Source organism: Rhinoderma darwinii (genome assembly GCF_050947455.1).
Source record: "Rhinoderma darwinii isolate aRhiDar2 chromosome 2 unlocalized genomic scaffold, aRhiDar2.hap1 SUPER_2_unloc_55, whole genome shotgun sequence".
NCBI lineage: Eukaryota > Metazoa > Chordata > Amphibia > Anura > Rhinodermatidae > Rhinoderma > Rhinoderma darwinii.
In genome coordinates this window covers 856,022-878,000 of record NW_027461724.1, presented here as the reverse complement: position 1 = coordinate 878,000, position 21,979 = coordinate 856,022, and the positions used below count along the sequence as shown (strand labels likewise).

The 21,979-nt window shown below is 45.9% G+C and overlaps 13 non-coding genes across 13 annotated transcripts; all 13 read right to left on the bottom strand.

The window, feature by feature from the left end:
• Positions 1-326: 326 nt before the first annotated feature.
• Positions 327-512, bottom strand: LOC142679675 (U2 spliceosomal RNA). Its single transcript, XR_012852858.1, has one exon. It is a non-coding gene; the product is annotated as a U2 spliceosomal RNA (small nuclear RNA).
• Positions 513-6,672: 6,160 nt separating this feature from the next.
• On the bottom strand, positions 6,673-6,863 carry LOC142679439 (U2 spliceosomal RNA). Its single transcript, XR_012852691.1, has one exon. It is a non-coding gene; the product is annotated as a U2 spliceosomal RNA (small nuclear RNA).
• A 1,127-nt stretch (positions 6,864-7,990) lies between these two features.
• LOC142679438 (U2 spliceosomal RNA) lies at positions 7,991-8,181 on the bottom strand. The gene has a single exon (XR_012852690.1). It is a non-coding gene; the product is annotated as a U2 spliceosomal RNA (small nuclear RNA).
• Positions 8,182-9,311: 1,130 nt separating this feature from the next.
• Positions 9,312-9,502, bottom strand: LOC142679437 (U2 spliceosomal RNA). The gene has a single exon (XR_012852689.1). It is a non-coding gene; the product is annotated as a U2 spliceosomal RNA (small nuclear RNA).
• Positions 9,503-10,623: 1,121 nt separating this feature from the next.
• LOC142679435 (U2 spliceosomal RNA) lies at positions 10,624-10,814 on the bottom strand. The gene has a single exon (XR_012852688.1). It is a non-coding gene; the product is annotated as a U2 spliceosomal RNA (small nuclear RNA).
• A 1,122-nt stretch (positions 10,815-11,936) lies between these two features.
• On the bottom strand, positions 11,937-12,127 carry LOC142679434 (U2 spliceosomal RNA). The gene has a single exon (XR_012852687.1). It is a non-coding gene; the product is annotated as a U2 spliceosomal RNA (small nuclear RNA).
• Positions 12,128-13,258: 1,131 nt separating this feature from the next.
• On the bottom strand, positions 13,259-13,449 carry LOC142679433 (U2 spliceosomal RNA). The gene has a single exon (XR_012852686.1). It is a non-coding gene; the product is annotated as a U2 spliceosomal RNA (small nuclear RNA).
• A 1,128-nt stretch (positions 13,450-14,577) lies between these two features.
• On the bottom strand, positions 14,578-14,768 carry LOC142679432 (U2 spliceosomal RNA). The gene has a single exon (XR_012852685.1). It is a non-coding gene; the product is annotated as a U2 spliceosomal RNA (small nuclear RNA).
• A 1,132-nt stretch (positions 14,769-15,900) lies between these two features.
• LOC142679383 (U2 spliceosomal RNA) lies at positions 15,901-16,091 on the bottom strand. The gene has a single exon (XR_012852644.1). It is a non-coding gene; the product is annotated as a U2 spliceosomal RNA (small nuclear RNA).
• A 1,118-nt stretch (positions 16,092-17,209) lies between these two features.
• On the bottom strand, positions 17,210-17,400 carry LOC142679431 (U2 spliceosomal RNA). Its single transcript, XR_012852684.1, has one exon. It is a non-coding gene; the product is annotated as a U2 spliceosomal RNA (small nuclear RNA).
• A 1,134-nt stretch (positions 17,401-18,534) lies between these two features.
• Positions 18,535-18,725, bottom strand: LOC142679581 (U2 spliceosomal RNA). The gene has a single exon (XR_012852809.1). It is a non-coding gene; the product is annotated as a U2 spliceosomal RNA (small nuclear RNA).
• Positions 18,726-19,857: 1,132 nt separating this feature from the next.
• On the bottom strand, positions 19,858-20,048 carry LOC142679429 (U2 spliceosomal RNA). The gene has a single exon (XR_012852683.1). It is a non-coding gene; the product is annotated as a U2 spliceosomal RNA (small nuclear RNA).
• A 1,131-nt stretch (positions 20,049-21,179) lies between these two features.
• LOC142679549 (U2 spliceosomal RNA) lies at positions 21,180-21,370 on the bottom strand. Its single transcript, XR_012852781.1, has one exon. It is a non-coding gene; the product is annotated as a U2 spliceosomal RNA (small nuclear RNA).
• Between the last annotated feature and the right edge of the window lie 609 nt (positions 21,371-21,979).

The following is a 21,979-nucleotide window of genomic DNA, read 5'->3' as shown; positions in this document are numbered from 1 at the left end:
GGTGCTGCATCAATCAGTGGCTGGCTCAGGTGCAGCTCTTTAACCTACCTAGGAGGGAGGGCGGAGAGAAGACAAGGAAGGTGAATGAGCTGTTCCAATGTGAAATGCCGGAAACACAGAAACACAGACGACACAAAACAAGAGGTGGCAATGTATTAATTAATTGCATTTAATAAATTAGCTCATTATCACACATGACTGTACAAATGCATTGTCCAACAGGTGTTGAAATAATGGGATTAAAAGGGGAGATCCCATCCGAAAGACAAAAACAATGGCAAACACAAAAAGCACTTTTGGAATCTGATTTTAGTAAACACATAAGGAAAGGGTGCACCGCTCCTGGAAATACTGCAATACCAGGTCAATGCGTGGAGTGGACAGAGCAAGCTCTATTTCCATCTCCCTGTTCTAAAAATCCATTTAATATATGGTCCCCAGATAGGGGACGTATCAGATATTAAACTGATAAGAACAGATTTTTTTTTTTTTTTTTTTTTTTTAAAACCTTCAGGTTTGGATTGATTATTTTTAAAAACACTCGTTCATATCCTGTCGATACTTACTATCAGTATCCAAGACATTCTGAACGATTCCATCCAATCATCATCAGGCTTTTTCATTTTAGTTTTTTAAATTTTCATATAACACAAAGCAAAATACAGAAACAATATCAAAAATTCCACCCCTCCACTACACTCTCACCATATACCTCCACTTCAAAACCTTCCAAATCCCTTCTGCATCCACCTCCCCCAACCTTTCCTTATCTACCAAATACGCTGTATACATCCTATCCAATACCATTCTCAAACATCCTTCCACAGTTACATCTTTCTTTCTAAACACATACAGGTTCCTAACATCCCACAAAACCTCTTTTATAATTGCTAACATGACAAATAATACCCTTTGATTTTTCTGACTTACACTCGCAAGCCCAAACAAAACTATTTCCATACATAACCTATTAATCCCAACCAACTCCTTAAGTAACGGACCCATACCCCTCCAAACTCCCTGCGCCACCCCACAATTCCAAAACAGATGAACTATACTTTCACTCCCACCACAATTCTCTCTCGGACACAAATCACTCCTCACAACTCCACGATTTTTCTGAAACTCTCTAACTGACAACCCACCATGCAAACTCTGCCATACAATCTCTCTCTGTCTATTTGTAATACCATCTGTCCTCAACCCCTTCCACACCTTACCAACACACTGACCTCTCACCATATTTATATTACATTGGACTTCCATATCTTTTATACACTTAAACACACTCTTCTTATCTTTCAAACATTCTTTCTTCACCGCTGTCAATCCAAACTTCCTCATAAAATTCTCAATAACCTCATACCATTTAGGACTCACAAACGCATACGGCTTCCTTAAATCTCTTTTCATCCATCCTATTTTTCCCAACACCTTCCCACCCAAAAATCTCACCATGCATGCAAATTTCCAATCACCTCCCAGCATCCTCTTCACTGCAAACATCACATTCACCCCTAAATACACTTCAATATTAGGAAAATTCATACCCCCATTCACCCAGTCCTTCAACACAGTCTCTCTTTTCACTCTCTCCATTGTCGTTCCCCAAAAAAACACAAACACAATTCTATTCAATTTCCTTACAACCATATACCCCGGAGGAAACACCACAGCAAGATACAGAAAAATCGGCAAAATCACACTTTTTATCACCATTATCTTTCCTTCAAACGTCAACTCTCTCAAACTCCAAAATCTCAACTTCCTACTCACTCTTTTCTCCACATCTACCCAACTCTCACTTCCATCCAATTTTTCATCCATTTTAACCCCCAAAATTTGAATCGCTCCGTCCACTCTTTTCACACCCAAGTCCTCATTCATACCTGAACTTCCAAACCTCTTATACTCACTTTTCTTCCAATTTACCCTGAAAGCTGACGCACCACAAAACAAAGACACCAATAATTTCGCCCTCCTCAAAACTGCAAAAGAATCACACAGCACACACACATCGTCCATATACGCCAACACTTTCAGCTCTTTTCCACCACTCCCTGGAATCTGCACCCCTCTCATACACTTATCCTTCCTAATCATCTCTAATAATGGTTCTAAAGCACACACAAAGACTATAGGGGACAAAGGGCATCCCTGTCTTACACCCGAACACACCTTCACTTCTTCGCTCACCCATCCGTTTATCAAAACCTTACTGCCCACACCCTTATACAACATCCTCACCATATTCACAAACTCTCCAGGAAACCCCATCCTCACCAACACTTTAAACAGAAAATCATGCGACAACCTATCAAATGCTTTTTCAAAATCAATAGACAACACACTAACCTCTTGCTTTCTCTCCCTTGCATCCCACAACACATCTCTCAACAAACAAAGATTCTCCCCAATCCTTCTCCCAGGAATTCCACACACTTGATCCTCCCCAATCACCTGATCTATCACATCTCTCATTCTATTGGCAATCATTTTAGCAAAAATCTTATAATCCACATTCAACAAAGTTATAGGTCTCCAATTCCTTACATCCTTCTCATCCCCTTTCTTATAAATCAGCACAACCACTCCACTCTTCATACTCTCCGCCAATCTACACTTTTCCCGCATAAAAACATATATCTCAATCATATCTAGCTTAATCACATCCCACATTCTCTTATAAAACTCCACTGGCAACCCATCCTCCCCCGGTGTTCTATTCACTGACATGCTTTCAATAGCTGATTTAACCTCTTCCTCCCCAACTCCTCTCATCAGCCTATCACACTCCATTCTCTCCACCTGCTTCTCAATCACAGCCACCACCTCAGACTCCAAATCTCTATCACACTCCTTTACTGCATACAATTCTCTGTAAAACTCTTCAACCACTCCTAACACCACTTTCCCTTTTACCAGATTCCCATCCTTATCATATACACATACCAAATCCTCTTTCTTCCCAATCACTTTTTTAAAAAAATATCTCGAACATTTCTCATTCTTTTCTAACTTATCCAATCTTGCTTGATACATAATTTCCTTACCCTTTTTCACCATCCATTCTTTCATATTCTTCTTAACTTCCTCAATCTTCTCATCCACCTCCCAACCATTCTTCTTCAAACTTCTCAAAAACCCCAATCTTTTATACAAGCACTCATACTTTCTCCTTCTACCAGCCGCTCTTCTATAACCAGCTTTCTTAAAATATACTTTTGTCTTTTCCTTCACCCAATCCCACCACTCTAACACATCTACAAACTCTTTCTTCCTTCTACACCAACTCCCATACAAATGAACATATTTCCCATACACCTCCTCATCTTCTAACAAATTAACATTTAATTTCCATAAACCCCTCCCACTTATACATTCCACATCAAAAACCAGTTCACACATCACACACTCATGATCTGAATATATTACCCTCATTTGCATATAATTTTTACCCATCACACCTTTCGACACAAAACACATATCTAGTCTTGAACTATAAATACCCCTGTCTGAAAAATACGTATCTTGGGGGTCTACCCCACATAGTTTTATCACATCCTTCAACTGAAAATCAAACAAAATATTTTTAACCACATTACCAGACACATCCACATTTTTTCCATCAATCTCACAATTAAAGTCCCCTATCCACACAACCGGATCCTTCCCAGGCAAAAACATTTTCACTTTTTCAAACAATTCCACTCTTTCATTCTTATTAACTGGAGCATATATATTAATTATACGAACATTCACTCTATTAAATCTCACCACCACCATCACACACCTTCCCTCCTCAATAACAGTATGACTGAAAATTTCTATTTTTTTGTTTTTTAATAAAATCCCCACACCATCATTTCTATTTTTGTTTGACACTGACCATATTGCAGGCCCGTGCACCCACTCCTCCTGCCCCACCACAAAATCCAATCCACACTCTTGAACACAAATGACATCAACATTTTGATTTGCTAATAAGTCTAGTATAAGAGCTCTTCTGGCTCTACTCCTAAACATACGCACATTGGATGACAAAAACTTCAAAGACATAATCTAAAACAACCCAAAGGAAGAAAATTTAGCAACGCCATTATTTTAAGATTTTCCTCTGGAGTACTTTGGAAGAACCTTCTCCGCCAGAGCCTGTATCCATATGGGCCTCAAATAAAGATTCGAATGGGTTCTCCAACGAAATCGCCTCTTCTTCCACCTTCTCAAAACGTGGCTTTTTTGCCGTTTTCCTGGGGGAACGAAAACATTCTGCACCTGTGACAGTCACTTCCCCCCCAGGAGGTTCATCTTCCTCGGAGAGAGACCAGTCTATTCTTGCTGACTCATCCATCAGAATGCTCATGGGAGATTCCACAGCTGGGCTAATCAACCCCTCCCCCATCTCCACCTGCTGCTGGTCTTGCACAGCTTCATTTTGTCTTTTTTCAGCCTCCTCAGACATCCTCAAGATTCTTGCTCCTTCCTCCCTCTTCCTATCAAGATCCATTTGATTCCTTTGCTTCCTAGCCTCCTCCTGCTTCTTCCTTTCTTCCCTCCTCTTTACCACTTCAGGACAGTCTCTGTACATATGTCCAGTCAATCCACATAAGTCACAGGCTCTAGGCTGTGGACACGCCCCAGCCTCATGTCCAGGATTTTTACAGTTCCTGCACAGTTTAACCCCTGGGCAATCCTCCTTTAAATGGCCAAATTTAAAACAGTTCCTGCAAAAGGATGGCTGTCCTTGGTAATACAGGTAGCCTCTGTTTCCAGCCACAGAAAAATTGGCAGGTGGGTGTCTCACTCCCCCAATACAGCCTTCATCAGGTCTTAGCTTTACCCAGAATTTGTATGTTCCATTAAATATGTTAAGGATACTTTTCTGCCTTACCCCTCCTTTCACACTTAAACAGTACTGTCCAAGAAAGTTCTTTAGGATATTAACATCCGTGAAAGGGTTAAACACATGGATAAAGACAGTTTTTTCCTCTAGTTCAAACAGCGGAACAAATGTGACATTCCTCAGTACCTGATTTGCTGCATTAGTCTTCAGGCATTCATAGAAAAGCAGGCAGGTCCCATCCACATAAAAGGAAATGTCATAGATACCTTGTTTCTTTGATTCCTGAATACAAAACACATCATCTTCAAGGGAAATACCCGCCATCTTTTCCACAATTTCGTGTCCAACATATGAGATGCTGTTCTTCATGCTGTCTGAGATCTCCACCTTCAGCCGGACTGTCTTCTGGATACCTGAGGAAAATTCCATACCTGCCATCTTTCAGCCTATCGGTCCAGGACCATAGGAGGATCGCCACTCAAAAGGTCTCCTGCTACCACAGGAACACTCGCACCCCCGACCCAGACCAGAGCAATAAACCCTGATCTGAGCCAAAAGGCCGAGAAGCGATAACCCGAACGGGCCGCGCGTTGACCGAGCCTGCCCAATACTGCTGTTCACCCCTTGCAGCGATTCAGCCTACTCCTAGGCAATTCCATGGGGCCCTGCAGGCTCACACACACTCACAGCTACTAAGCGGGAGGTGAATAAAGGCCGGAGAGGAAGCAAGACAGGATTTGCTTCTTTTGCTTGCACCACAATGCAGTGCTGAAAGAGGAGGAATCGACATAAAAACGCCTTCCTGGCAACGCCCAAATGCCCTCCTGCCGTGCAAACACTGGCAGCAGCAGCAGCAGCAGCAGTAAGTGCATGCCCACTGCCACCCCTTCTCCTTTCACACCTTGTATCAGCTTTAATCCAGTCCAGTGCTGCCTGCTGAGCAGCACTGACCAACACTGCCTGGGCCCAGGCTTTTATCTCTGAGGCCCCATTATGATGTCAGAAAGCTGGCTCTGGCTCCTGAGGTCTCCACTATGACACGTGCAAAGTTCCGTTTGAACTTTATATAAGACGGTGCGGCTCAGTCAGTCACTCAGTGTTGCCTGAGAGGGCAACACTGCAACAGCCGGCCCCCAGGCTGTCTTTTTTTTGCACAGCTAGTTGCCTCCAGGAGGCCACAAGAGGGAGACAAGGGACTGCAAAATGGAAAATAGGCATCCACCAACTTTACAGACAACTTGTTCTCCTTGCTCCTACAACCTCCATCCTTGCACAGTTTGTTATTCTTCCAGGTAACATAGTAACAAATCCAAATTGCTGCTCTCTTTGTAGGCAAGCAAGGGTTTGTTGCAACTGCAATTCTTACTTCTTCTTGAAATGTAGGGACCACAGTACATTCCATCACATCCATCTAGTGTACACAGGTAGGTCCATTGTGACGGTCGGGCTGGCTGCTTTAATGGCTGTTTGCTGTTCCCCTACTCCACTCCACTATTTGACTATGGTGCTGCATCAATCAGTGGCTGGCTCAGGTGCAGCTCTTTAACCTACCTAGGAGGGAGGGCGGAGAGAAGACAAGGAAGGTGAATGAGCTGTTCCAATGTGAAATGCCGGAAACACAGAAACACAGACGACACAAAACAAGAGGTGGCAATGTATTAATTAATTGCATTTAATAAATTAGCTCATTATCACACATGACTGTACAAATGCATTGTCCAACAGGTGTTGAAATAATGGGATTAAAAGGGGAGATCCCATCCGAAAGACAAAAACAATGGCAAACACAAAAAGCACTTTTGGAATCTGATTTTAGTAAACACATAAGGAAAGGGTGCACCGGTCCTGGAAATACTGCAATACCAGGTCAATGCGTGGAGTGGACAGAGCAAGCTCTATTTCCATCTCCCTGTTCTAAAAATCCATTTAATATATGGTCCCCAGATAGGGGACGTATCAGATATTAAACTGATAAGAACAGATACTACACTTGATCTTAGCCAAAAGGCCGAGAAGCGATAACCCGAACGTGCCGCGCGTTTTGCTTCTTTTGCTTGCACCACAATGCAGTGCTGAAAGAGGAGGAATCGACATAAAAACGCCTTCCTGGCAACGCCCAAATGCCCTCCTGCCGTGCAAACACTGGCAGCAGCAGCAGCAGCAGCAGCAGCAGTAAGTGCATGCCCACTGCCACCCCTTCTCCTTTCACACCTTGTATCAGCTTTAATCCAGTCCAGTGCTGCCTGCTGAGCAGCACTGACCAACACTGCCTGGGCCCAGGCTTTTATCTCTGAGGCCCCATTATGATGTCAGAAAGCTGCCTCTGGCTTCTGAGGTCTCCACTATGACACGTGCAAAGTTCCGTCTGAACTTTATATAAGACGGTGCGGCTCAGTCAGTCACTCAGTGTTGCCTGAGAGGGCAACACTGCAACAGCCGGCCCCCAGGCTGTCTTTTTTTTGCACAGCTAGTTGCCTCCAGGAGGCCACAAGAGGGAGACAAGGGACTGCAAAATGGAAAAAAAGCATCCACCAACTTTACAGACAACTTGTTCTCCTTGCTCCTACAACCTCCATCCTTGCACAGTTTGTTATTCTTCCAGGTAACATAGTAACAAATCCAAATTGCTGCTCTCTTTGTAGGCAAGCAAGGGTTTGTTGCAACTGCAATTCTTACTTCTTCTTGAAATGTAGGGACCACAGTACATTCCATCACATCCATCTAGTGTACACAGGTAGGTCCATTGTGACGGGCGGGCGGGCGGGCTGGCTGCTTTAATGGCTGTTTGCTGTTCCCCTACTCCACTCCACTATTTGACTATGGTGCTGCATCAATCAGTGGCTGGCTCAGGTGCAGCTCTTTAACCTACCTAGGAGGGAGGGCGAAGAGAAGACAAGGAAGGTGAATGAGCTGTTCCAATGTGAAATGCCGGAAACACAGAAACACAGACGACACAAAACAAGAGGTGGCAATGTATTAATTAATTGCATTTAATAAATTAGCTCATTATCACACATGACTGTACAAATGCATTGTCCAACAGGTGTTGAAATAATGGGATTAAAAGGGGAGATCCCATCCGAAAGACAAAAACAATGGCAAACACAAAAAGCACTTTTGGAATCTGATTTTAGTAAACACATAAGGAAAGGGTGCACCGGTCCTGGAAATACTGCAATACCAGGTCAATGCGTGGAGTGGACAGAGCAAGCTCTATTTCCATCTCCCTGTTCTAAAAATCCATTTAATATATGGTCCCCAGATAGGGGACGTATCAGATATTAAACTGATAAGAACAGATACTACACTTGATCTTAGCCAAAAGGCCGAGAAGCGATAACCCGAACGTGCCGCGCGTTTTGCTTCTTTTGCTTGCACCACAATGCAGTGCTGAAAGAGGAGGAATCAACATAAAAACGCCTTCCTGGCAACGCCCAAATGCCCTCCTGCCGTGCAAACACTGGCAGCAGCAGCAGCAGCAGCAGCAGCAGCAGTAAGTGCATGCCCACTGCCACCCCTTCTCCTTTCACACCTTGTATCAGCTTTAATCCAGTCCAGTGCTGCCTGCTGAGCAGCACTAACCAACACTGCCTGGGCCCAGGCTTTTATCTCTGAGGCCCCATTATGATGTCAGAAAGCTGGCTCTGGCTCCTGAGGTCTCCACTATGACACGTGCAAAGTTCCGTCTGAACTTTATATAAGACGGTGCGGCTCAGTCAGTCACTCAGTGTTGCCTGAGAGGGCAACACTGCAACAGCCGGCCCCCAGGCTGTCTTTTTTTTGCACAGCTAGTTGCCTCCAGGAGGCCACAAGAGGGAGACAAGGGACTGCAAAATGGAAAATAGGCATCCACCAACTTTACAGACAACTTGTTCTCCTTGCTCCTACAACCTCCATCCTTGCACAGTTTGTTATTCTTCCAGGTAACATAGTAACAAATCCAAATTGCTGCTCTCTTTGTAGGCAAGCAAGGGTTTGTTGCAACTGCAATTCTTACTTCTTCTTGAAATGTAGGGACCACAGTACATTCCATCACATCCATCTAGTGTACACAGGTAGGTCCATTGTGACGGGCGGGCGGGCGGGCTGGCTGCTTTAATGGCTGTTTGCTGTTCCCCTACTCCACTCCACTATTTGACTATGGTGCTGCATCAATCAGTGGCTGGCTCAGGTGCAGCTCTTTAACCTACCTAGGAGGGAGGGCGGAGAGAAGACAAGGAAGGTGAATGAGCTGTTCCAATGTGAAATGCCGGAAACACAGAAACACAGACGACACAAAACAAGAGGTGGCAATGTATTAATTAATTGCATTTAATAAATTAGCTCATTATCACACATGACTGTACAAATGCATTGTCCAACAGGTGTTGAAATAATGGGATTAAAAGGGGAGATCCCATCCGAAAGACAAAAACAATGGCAAACACAAAAAGCACTTTTGGAATCTGATTTTAGTAAACACATAAGGAAAGGGTGCACCGGTCCTGGAAATACTGCAATACCAGGTCAATGCGTGGAGTGGACAGAGCAAGCTCTATTTCCATCTCCCTGTTCTAAAAATCCATTTAATATATGGTCCCCAGATAGGGGACGTATCAGATATTAAACTGATAAGAACAGATACTACACTTGATCTTAGCCAAAAGGCCGAGAAGCGATAACCCGAACGTGCCGCGCGTTTTGCTTCTTTTGCTTGCACCACAATGCAGTGCTGAAAGAGGAGGAATCGACATAAAAACGCCTTCCTGGCAACGCCCAAATGCCCTCCTGCCGTGCAAACACTGGCAGCAGCAGCAGCAGCAGCAGTAAGTGCATGCCCACTGCCACCCCTTCTCCTTTCACACCTTGTATCAGCTTTAATCCAGTCCAGTGCTGCCTGCTGAGCAGCACTGACCAACACTGCCTGGGCCCAGGCTTTTATCTCTGAGGCCCCATTATGATGTCAGAAAGCTGGCCCTGGCTCCTGAGGTCTCCACTATGACACGTGCAAAGTTCCGTCTGAACTTTATATAAGACGGTGCGGCTCAGTCAGTCACTCAGTGTTGCCTGAGAGGGCAACACTGCAACAGCCGGCCCCCAGGCTGTCTTTTTTTTGCACAGCTAGTTGCCTCCAGGAGGCCACAAGAGGGAGACAAGGGACTGCAAAATGGAAAATAGGCATCCACCAACTTTACAGACAACTTGTTCTCCTTGCTCCTACAACCTCCATCCTTGCACAGTTTGTTATTCTTCCAGGTAACATAGTAACAAATCCAAATTTCTGCTCTCTTTGTAGGCAAGCAAGGGTTTGTTGCAACTGCAATTCTTACTTCTTCTTGAAATGTAGGGACCACAGTACATTCCATCACATCCATCTAGTGTACACAGGTAGGTCCATTGTGACGGGCGGGCGGGCGGGCTGGCTGCTTTAATGGCTGTTTGCTGTTCCCCTACTCCACTCCACTATTTGACTATGGTGCTGCATCAATCAGTGGCTGGCTCAGGTGCAGCTCTTTAACCTACATAGGAGGGAGGGCGGAGAGAAGACAAGGAAGGTGAATGAGCTGTTCCAATGTGAAATGCCGGAAACACAGAAACACAGACGACACAAAACAAGAGGTGGCAATGTATTAATTAATTGCATTTAATAAATTAGCTCATTATCACACATGACTGTACAAATGCATTGTCCAACAGGTGTTGAAATAATGGGATTAAAAGGGGAGATCCCATCCGAAAGACAAAAACAATGGCAAACACAAAAAGCACTTTTGGAATCTGATTTTAGTAAACACATAAGGAAAGGGTGCACCGGTCCTGGAAATACTGCAATACCAGGTCAATGCGTGGAGTGGACAGAGCAAGCTCTATTTCCATCTCCCTGTTCTAAAAATCCATTTAATATATGGTCCCCAGATAGGGGACGTATCAGATATTAAACTGATAAGAACAGATACTACACTTGATCTTAGCCAAAAGGCCGAGAAGCGATAACCCGAACGTGCCGCGCGTTTTGCTTCTTTTGCTTGCACCACAATGCAGTGCTGAAAGAGGAGGAATCGACATAAAAACGCCTTCCTGGCAACGCCCAAATGCCCTCCTGCCGTGCAAACACTGGCAGCAGCAGCAGCAGCAGTAAGTGCATGCCCACTGCCACCCCTTCTCCTTTCACACCTTGTATCAGCTTTAATCCAGTCCAGTGCTGCCTGCTGAGCAGCACTGACCAACACTGCCTGGGCCCAGGCTTTTATCTCTGAGGCCCCATTATGATGTCAGAAAGCTGGCTCTGGCTCCTGAGGTCTCCACTATGACACGTGCAAAGTTCCGTCTGAACTTTATATAAGACGGTGCGGCTCAGTCAGTCACTCAGTGTTGCCTGAGAGGGCAACACTGCAACAGCCGGCCCCCAGGCTGTCTTTTTTTTGCACAGCTAGTTGCCTCCAGGAGGCCACAAGAGGGAGACAAGGGACTGCAAAATGGAAAAAAAGCATCCACCAACTTTACAGACAACTTGTTCTCCTTGCTCCTACAACCTCCATCCTTGCACAGTTTGTTATTCTTCCAGGTAACATAGTAACAAATCCAAATTGCTGCTCTCTTTGTAGGCAAGCAAGGGTTTGTTGCAACTGCAATTCTTACTTCTTCTTGAAATGTAGGGACCACAGTACATTCCGTCACATCCATCTAGTGTACACAGGTAGGTCCATTGTGACGGGCGGGCGGGCGGGCGGGCTGGCTGCTTTAATGGCTGTTTGCTGTTCCCCTACTCCACTCCACTATTTGACTATGGTGCTGCATCAATCAGTGGCTGGCTCAGGTGCAGCTCTTTAACCTACCTAGGAGGGAGGGCGGAGAGAAGACAAGGAAGGTGAATGAGCTGTTCCAATGTGAAATGCCGGAAACACAGAAACACAGACGACACAAAACAAGAGGTGGCAATGTATTAATTAATTGCATTTAATAAATTAGCTCATTATCACACATGACTGTACAAATGCATTGTCCAACAGGTGTTGAAATAATGGGATTAAAAGGGGAGATCCCATCCGAAAGACAAAAACAATGGCAAACACAAAAAGCACTTTTGGAATCTGATTTTAGTAAACACATAAGGAAAGGGTGCACCGGTCCTGGAAATACTGCAATACCAGGTCAATGCGTGGAGTGGACAGAGCAAGCTCTATTTCCATCTCCCTGTTCTAAAAATCCATTTAATATATGGTCCCCAGATAGGGGACGTATCAGATATTAAACTGATAAGAACAGATACTACACTTGATCTTAGCCAAAAGGCCGAGAAGCGATAACCCGAACGTGCCGCGCGTTTTGCTTCTTTTGCTTGCACCACAATGCAGTGCTGAAAGAGGAGGAATCGACATAAAAACGCCTTCCTGGCAACGCCCAAATGCCCTCCTGCCGTGCAAACACTGGCAGCAGCAGCAGCAGCAGCAGCAGCAGTAAGTGCATGCCCACTGCCACCCCTTCTCCTTTCACACCTTGTATCAGCTTTAATCCAGTCCAGTGCTGCCTGCTGAGCAGCACTGACCAACACTGCCTGGGCCCAGGCTTTTATCTCTGAGGCCCCATTATGATGTCAGAAAGCTGCCTCTGGCTTCTGAGGTCTCCACTATGACACGTGCAAAGTTCCGTCTGAACTTTATATAAGACGGTGCGGCTCAGTCAGTCACTCAGTGTTGCCTGAGAGGGCAACACTGCAACAGCCGGCCCCCAGGCTGTCTTTTTTTTGCACAGCTAGTTGCCTCCAGGAGGCCACAAGAGGGAGACAAGGGACTGCAAAATGGAAAAAAAGCATCCACCAACTTTACAGACAACTTGTTCTCCTTGCTCCTACAACCTCCATCCTTGCACAGTTTGTTATTCTTCCAGGTAACATAGTAACAAATCCAAATTGCTGCTCTCTTTGTAGGCAAGCAAGGGTTTGTTGCAACTGCAATTCTTACTTCTTCTTGAAATGTAGGGACCACAGTACATTCCATCACATCCATCTAGTGTACACAGGTAGGTCCATTGTGACGGGCGGGCGGGCGGGCGGGCTGGCTGCTTTAATGGCTGTTTGCTGTTCCCCTACTCCACTCCACTATTTGACTATGGTGCTGCATCAATCAGTGGCTGGCTCAGGTGCAGCTCTTTAACCTACCTAGGAGGGAGGGCGAAGAGAAGACAAGGAAGGTGAATGAGCTGTTCCAATGTGAAATGCCGGAAACACAGAAACACAGACGACACAAAACAAGAGGTGGCAATGTATTAATTAATTGCATTTAATAAATTAGCTCATTATCACACATGACTGTACAAATGCATTGTCCAACAGGTGTTGAAATAATGGGATTAAAAGGGGAGATCCCATCCGAAAGACAAAAACAATGGCAAACACAAAAAGCACTTTTGGAATCTGATTTTAGTAAACACATAAGGAAAGGGTGCACCGGTCCTGGAAATACTGCAATACCAGGTCAATGCGTGGAGTGGACAGAGCAAGCTCTATTTCCATCTCCCTGTTCTAAAAATCCATTTAATATATGGTCCCCAGATAGGGGACGTATCAGATATTAAACTGATAAGAACAGATACTACACTTGATCTTAGCCAAAAGGCCGAGAAGCGATAACCCGAACGTGCCGCGCGTTTTGCTTCTTTTGCTTGCACCACAATGCAGTGCTGAAAGAGGAGGAATCAACATAAAAACGCCTTCCTGGCAACGCCCAAATGCCCTCCTGCCGTGCAAACACTGGCAGCAGCAGCAGCAGCAGCAGCAGTAAGTGCATGCCCACTGCCACCCCTTCTCCTTTCACACCTTGTATCAGCTTTAATCCAGTCCAGTGCTGCCTGCTGAGCAGCACTGACCAACACTGCCTGGGCCCAGGCTTTTATCTCTGAGGCCCCATTATGATGTCAGAAAGCTGCCTCTGGCTCCTGAGGTCTCCACTATGACACGTGCAAAGTTCCGTCTGAACTTTATATAAGACGGTGCGGCTCATTCAGTCACTCAGTGTTGCCTGAGAGGGCAACACTGCAACAGCCGGCCCCCAGGCTGTCTTTTTTTTGCACAGCTAGTTGCCTCCAGGAGGCCACAAGAGGGAGACAAGGGACTGCAAAATGGAAAAAAAGCATCCACCAACTTTACAGACAACTTGTTCTCCTTGCTCCTACAACCTCCATCCTTGCACAGTTTGTTATTCTTCCAGGTAACATAGTAACAAATCCAAATTGCTGCTCTCTTTGTAGGCAAGCAAGGGTTTGTTGCAACTGCAATTCTTACTTCTTCTTGAAATGTAGGGACCACAGTACATTCCATCACATCCATCTAGTGTACACAGGTAGGTCCATTGTGACGGGCGGGCGGGCGGGCGGGCTGGCTGCTTTAATGGCTGTTTGCTGTTCCCCTACTCCACTCCACTATTTGACTATGGTGCTGCATCAATCAGTGGCTGGCTCAGGTGCAGCTCTTTAACCTACCTAGGAGGGAGGGCGGAGAGAAGACAAGGAAGGTGAATGAGCTGTTCCAATGTGAAATGCCGGAAACACAGAAACACAGACGACACAAAACAAGAGGTGGCAATGTATTAATTAATTGCATTTAATAAATTAGCTCATTATCACACATGACTGTACAAATGCATTGTCCAACAGGTGTTGAAATAATGGGATTAAAAGGGGAGATCCCATCCGAAAGACAAAAACAATGGCAAACACAAAAAGCACTTTTGGAATCTGATTTTAGTAAACACATAAGGAAAGGGTGCACCGGTCCTGGAAATACTGCAATACCAGGTCAATGCGTGGAGTGGACAGAGCAAGCTCTATTTCCATCTCCCTGTTCTAAAAATCCATTTAATATATGGTCCCCAGATAGGGGACGTATCAGATATTAAACTGATAAGAACAGATACTACACTTGATCTTAGCCAAAAGGCCGAGAAGCGATAACCCGAACGTGCCGCGCGTTTTGCTTCTTTTGCTTGCACCACAATGCAGTGCTGAAAGAGGAGGAATCGACATAAAAACGCCTTCCTGGCAACGCCCAAATGCCCTCCTGCCGTGCAAACACTGGCAGCAGCAGCAGCAGCAGCAGCAGTAAGTGCATGCCCACTGCCACCCCTTCTCCTTTCACACCTTGTATCAGCTTTAATCCAGTCCAGTGCTGCCTGCTGAGCAGCACTGACCAACACTGCCTGGGCCCAGGCTTTTATCTCTGAGGCCCCATTATGATGTCAGAAAGCTGGCTCTGGCTCCTGAGGTCTCCACTATGACACGTGCAAAGTTCCGTCTGAACTTTATATAAGACGGTGCGGCTCAGTCAGTCACTCAGTGTTGCCTGAGAGGGCAACACTGCAACAGCCGGCCCCCAGGCTGTCTTTTTTTTGCACAGCTAGTTGCCTCCAGGAGGCCACAAGAGGGAGACAAGGGACTGCAAAATGGAAAATAGGCATCCACCAACTTTACAGACAACTTGTTCTCCTTGCTCCTACAACCTCCATCCTTGCACAGTTTGTTATTCTTCCAGGTAACATAGTAACAAATCCAAATTTCTGCTCTCTTTGTAGGCAAGCAAGGGTTTGTTGCAACTGCAATTCTTACTTCTTCTTGAAATGTAGGGACCACAGTACATTCCATCACATCCATCTAGTGTACACAGGTAGGTCCATTGTGACGGGCGGGCGGGCGGGCGGGCGGGCTGGCTGCTTTAATGGCTGTTTGCTGTTCCCCTACTCCACTCCACTATTTGACTATGGTGCTGCATCAATCAGTGGCTGGCTCAGGTGCAGCTCTTTAACCTACCTAGGAGGGAGGGCGGAGAGAAGACAAGGAAGGTGAATGAGCTGTTCCAATGTGAAATGCCGGAAACACAGAAACACAGACGACACAAAACAAGAGGTGGCAATGTATTAATTAATTGCATTTAATAAATTAGCTCATTATCACACATGACTGTACAAATGCATTGTCCAACAGGTGTTGAAATAATGGGATTAAAAGGGGAGATCCCATCCGAAAGACAAAAACAATGGCAAACACAAAAAGCACTTTTGGATTCTGATTTTAGTAAACACATAAGGAAAGGGTGCACTGGTCCTGGAAATACTGCAATACCAGGTCAATGCGTGGAGTGGACAGAGCAAGCTCTATTTCCATCTCCCTGTTCTAAAAATCCATTTAATATATGGTCCCCAGATAGGGGACGTATCAGATATTAAACTGATAAGAACAGATACTACACTTGATCTTAGCCAAAAGGCCGAGAAGCGATAACCCGAACGTGCCGCGCGTTTTGCTTCTTTTGCTTGCACCACAATGCAGTGCTGAAAGAGGAGGAATCGACATAAAAACGCCTTCCTGGCAGCGCCCAAATGCCCTCCTGCCGTGCACACATTGGCAGCAGCAGCAGCAGCAGTAAGTGCATGCCCACTGCCACCCCTTCTCCTTTCACACCTTGTATCAGCTTTAATCCAGTCCAGTGCTGCCTGCTGAGCAGCACTGACCAACACTGCCTGGGCCTAGGCTTTTATCTCTGAGGCCCCATTATGATGTCAGAAAGCTGGCTCTGGCTCCTGAGGTCTCCACTATGACACGTGCAAAGTTCCGTCTGAACTTTATATAAGACGGTGCGGCTCAGTCAGTCACTCAGTGTTGCCTGAGAGGGCAACACTGCAACAGCCGGCCCCCAGGCTGTCTTTTTTTTGCACAGCTAGTTGCCTCCAGGAGGCCACAAGAGGGAGACAAGGGACTGCAAAATGGAAAATAGGCATCCACCAACTTTACAGACAACTTGTTCTCCTTGCTCCTACAACCTCCATCCTTGCACAGTTTGTTATTCTTCCAGGTAACATAGTAACAAATCCAAATTGCTGCTCTCTTTGTAGGCAAGCAAGGGTTTGTTGCAACTGCAATTCTTACTTCTTCTTGAAATGTAGGGACCACAGTACATTCCATCACATCCATCTAGTGTACACAGGTAGGTCCATTGTGACGGGCGGGCGGGCGGGCTGGCTGCTTTAATGGCTGTTTGCTGTTCCCCTACTCCACTCCACTATTTGACTATGGTGCTGCATCAATCAGTGGCTGGCTCAGTTGCAGCTCTTTAACCTACCTAGGAGGGAGGGCTGAGAGAAGACAAGGAAGGTGAATGAGCTGTTCCAATGTGAAATGCCGGAAACACAGAAACACAGACGACACAAAACAAGAGGTGGCAATGTATTAATTAATTGCATTTAATAAATTAGCTCATTATCACACATGACTGTACAAATGCATTGTCCAACAGGTGTTGAAATAATGGGATTAAAAGGGGAGATCCCATCCGAAAGACAAAAACAATGGCAAACACAAAAAGCACTTTTGGATTCTGATTTTAGTAAACACATAAGGAAAGGGTGCACCGGTCCTGGAAATACTGCAATACCAGGTCAATGCGTGGAGTGGACAGAGCAAGCTCTATTTCCATCTCCCTGTTCTAAAAATCCATTTAATATATGGTCCCCAGATAGGGGACGTATCAGATATTAAACTGATAAGAACAGATACTACACTTGATCTTAGCCAAAAGGCCGAGAAGCGATAACCCGAACGTGCCGCGCGTTTTGCTTCTTTTGCTTGCACCACAATGCAGTGCTGAAAGAGGAGGAATCGACATAAAAACGCCTTCCTGGCAACGCCCAAATGCCCTCCTGCCGTGCAAACACTGGCAGCAGCAGCAGCAGCAGCAGCAGCAGCAGTAAGTGCATGCCCACTGCCACCCCTTCTCCTTTCACACCTTGTATCAGCTTTAATCCAGTCCAGTGCTGCCTGCTGAGCAGCACTGACCAACACTGCCTGGGCCCAGGCTTTTATCTCTGAGGCCCCATTATGATGTCAGAAAGCTGGCTCTGGCTCCTGAGGTCTCCACTATGACACGTGCAAAGTTCCGTCTGAACTTTATATAAGACGGTGCGGCTCAGTCAGTCACTCAGTGTTGCCTGAGAGGGCAACACTGCAACAGCCGGCCCCCAGGCTGTCTTTTTTTTGCACAGCTAGTTGCCTCCAGGAGGCCACAAGAGGGAGACAAGGGACTGCAAAATGGAAAATAGGCATCCACCAACTTTACAGACAACTTGTTCTCCTTGCTCCTACAACCTCCATCCTTGCACAGTTTGTTATTCTTCCAGGTAACATAGTAACAAATCCAAATTTCTGCTCTCTTTGTAGGCAAGCAAGGGTTTGTTGCAACTGCAATTCTTACTTCTTCTTGAAATGTAGGGACCACAGTACATTCCATCACATCCATCTAGTGTACACAGGTAGGTCCATTGTGACGGGCGGGCGGGCGGGCGGGCTGGCTGCTTTAATGGCTGTTTGCTGTTCCCCTACTCCACTCCACTATTTGACTATGGTGCTGCATCAATCAGTGGCTGGCTCAGGTGCAGCTCTTTAACCTACCTAGGAGGGAGGGCGGAGAGAAGACAAGGAAGGTGAATGAGCTGTTCCAATGTGAAATGCCGGAAACACAGAAACACAGACGACACAAAACAAGAGGTGGCAATGTATTAATTAATTGCATTTAATAAATTAGCTCATTATCACACATGACTGTACAAATGCATTGTCCAACAGGTGTTGAAATAATGGGATTAAAAGGGGAGATCCCATCCGAAAGACAAAAACAATGGCAAACACAAAAAGCACTTTTGGAATCTGATTTTAGTAAACACATAAGGAAAGGGTGCACCGGTCCTGGAAATACTGCAATACCAGGTCAATGCGTGGAGTGGACAGAGCAAGCTCTATTTCCATCTCCCTGTTCTAAAAATCCATTTAATATATGGTCCCCAGATAGGGGACGTATCAGATATTAAACTGATAAGAACAGATACTACACTTGATCTTAGCCAAAAGGCCGAGTAGCGATAACCCGAACGTGCCGCGCGTTTTGCTTCTTTTGCTTGCACCACAATGCAGTGCTGAAAGAGGAGGAATCGACATAAAAACGCCTTCCTGGCAGCGCCCAAATGCCCTCCTGCCGTGCACACACTGGCAGCAGCAGCAGCAGCAGCAGCAGTAAGTGCATGCCCACTGCCACCCCTTCTCCTTTCACACCTTGTATCAGCTTTAATCCAGTCCAGTGCTGCCTGCTGAGCAGCACTGACCAACACTGCCTGGGCCCAGGCTTTTATCTCTGAGGCCCCATTATGATGTCAGAAAGCTGGCTCTGGCTCCTGAGGTCTCCACTATGACACGTGCAAAGTTCCGTCTGAACTTTATATAAGACGGTGCGGCTCAGTCAGTCACTCAGTGTTGCCTGAGAGGGCAACACTGCAACAGCCGGCCCCCAGGCTGTCTTTTTTTTGCACAGCTAGTTGCCTCCAGGAGGCCACAAGAGGGAGACAAGGGACTGCAAAATGGAAAATAGGCATCCACCAACTTTACAGACAACTTGTTCTCCTTGCTCCTACAACCTCCATCCTTGCACAGTTTGTTATTCTTCCAGGTAACATAGTAACAAATCCAAATTTCTGCTCTCTTTGTAGGCAAGCAAGGGTTTGTTGCAACTGCAATTCTTACTTCTTCTTGAAATGTAGGGACCACAGTACATTCCATCACATCCATCTAGTGTACACAGGTAGGTCCATTGTGACGGGCGGGCGGGCGGGCGGGCGGGCTGGCTGCTTTAATGGCTGTTTGCTGTTCCCCTACTCCACTCCACTATTTGACTATGGTGCTGCATCAATCAGTGGCTGGCTCAGGTGCAGCTCTTTAACCTACCTAGGAGGGAGGGCGGAGAGAAGACAAGGAAGGTGAATGAGCTGTTCCAATGTGAAATGCCGGAAACACAGAAACACAGACGACACAAAACAAGAGGTGGCAATGTATTAATTAATTGCATTTAATAAATTAGCTCATTATCACACATGACTGTACAAATGCATTGTCCAACAGGTGTTGAAATAATGGGATTAAAAGGGGAGATCCCATCCGAAAGACAAAAACAATGGCAAACACAAAAAGCACTTTTGGAATCTGATTTTAGTAAACACATAAGGAAAGGGTGCACCGGTCCTGGAAATACTGCAATACCAGGTCAATGCGTGGAGTGGACAGAGCAAGCTCTATTTCCATCTCCCTGTTCTAAAAATCCATTTAATATATGGTCCCCAGATAGGGGACGTATCAGATATTAAACTGATAAGAACAGATACTACACTTGATCTTAGCCAAAAGGCCGAGAAGCGATAACCCGAACGTGCCGCGCGTTTTGCTTCTTTTGCTTGCACCACAATGCAGTGCTGAAAGAGGAGGAATCGACATAAAAACGCCTTCCTGGCAACGCCCAAATGCCCTCCTGCCGTGCAAACACTGGCAGCAGCAGCAGCAGCAGCAGCAGCAGTAAGTGCATGCCCACTGCCACCCCTTCTCCTTTCACACCTTGTATCAGCTTTAATCCAGTCCAGTGCTGCCTGCTGAGCAGCACTGACCAACACTGCCTGGGCCCAGGCTTTTATCTTTGAGGCCCCATTATGATGTCAGAAAGCTGGCTCTGGCTCCTGAGGTCTCCACTATGACACGTGCAAAGTTCCGTCTGAACTTTATATAAGACGGTGCGGCTCAGTCAGTCACTCAGTGTTGCCTGAGAGGGCAACACTGCAACAGCCGGCCCCCAGGCTGTCTTTTTTTTGCACAGCTAGTTGCCTCCAGGAGGCCACAAGAGGGAGACAAGGGACTGCAAAATGGAAAATAGGCATCCACCAACTTTACAGACAACTTGTTCTCCTTGCTCCTACAACCTCCATCCTTGCACAGTTTGTTATTCTTCCAGGTAACATAGTAACAAATCCAAATTGCTGCTCTCTTTGTAGGCAAGCAAGGGTTTGTTGCAACTGCAATTCTTACTTCTTCTTGAAATGTAGGGACCACAGTACATTCCATCACATCCATCTAGTGTACACAGGTAGGTCCATTGTGACGGGCGGGCGGGCGGGCGGGCTGGCTGCTTTAATAGCTGTTTGCTGTTCCCCTACTCCACTCCACTATTTGACTATGGTGCTGCATCAATCAGTGGCTGGCTCAGGTGCAGCTCTTTAACCTACCTAGGAGGGAGGGCGGAGAGAAGACAAGGAAGGTGAATGAGCTGTTCCAATGTGAAATGCCGGAAATACAGAAACACAGACGACACAAAACAAGAGGTGGCAATGTATTAATTAATTGCATTTAATAAATTAGCTCATTATCACACATGACTGTACAAATGCATTGTCCAACAGGTGTTGAAATAATGGGATTAAAAGGGGAGATCCCATCCGAAAGACAAAAACAATGGCAAACACAAAAAGCACTTTTGGAATCTGATTTTAGTAAACACATAAGGAAAGGGTGCACCGGTCCTGGAAATACTGCAATACCAGGTCAATGCGTGGAGTGGACAGAGCAAGCTCTATTTCCATCTCCCTGTTCTAAAAATCCATTTAATATATGGTCCCCAGATAGGGGACGTATCAGATATTAAACTGATAAGAACAGATACTACACTAGATCTTAGCCAAAAGGCCGAGAAGCGATAACCCGAACGTGCCGCGCGTTTTGCTTCTTTTGCTTGCACCACAATGCAGTGCTGAAAGAGGAGGAATCGACATAAAAACGCCTTCCTGGCAACGCCCAAATGCCCTCCTGCCGTGCAAACACTGGCAGCAGCAGCAGCAGCAGCAGCAGCAGTAAGTGTATGCCCACTGCCACCCCTTCTCCTTTCACACCTTGTATCAGCTTTAATCCAGTCCAGTGCTGCCTGCTGAGCAGCACTGACCAACACTGCCTGGGCCCAGGCTTTTATCTCTGAGGCCCCATTATGATGTCAGAAAGCTGGCTCTGGCTCCTGAGGTCTCCACTATGACACGTGCAAAGTTCCGTCTGAACTTTATATAAGACGGTGCGGCTCAGTCAGTCACTCAGTGTTGCCTGAGAGGGCAACACTGCAACAGCCGGCCCCCAGGCTGTCTTTTTTTTGCACAGCTAGTTGCCTCCAGGAGGCCACAAGAGGGAGACAAGGGACTGCAAAATGGAAAATAGGCATCCACCAACTTTACAGACAACTTGTTCTCCTTGCTCCTACAACCTCCATCCTTGCACAGTTTGTTATTCTTCCAGGTAACATAGTAACAAATCCAAATTGCT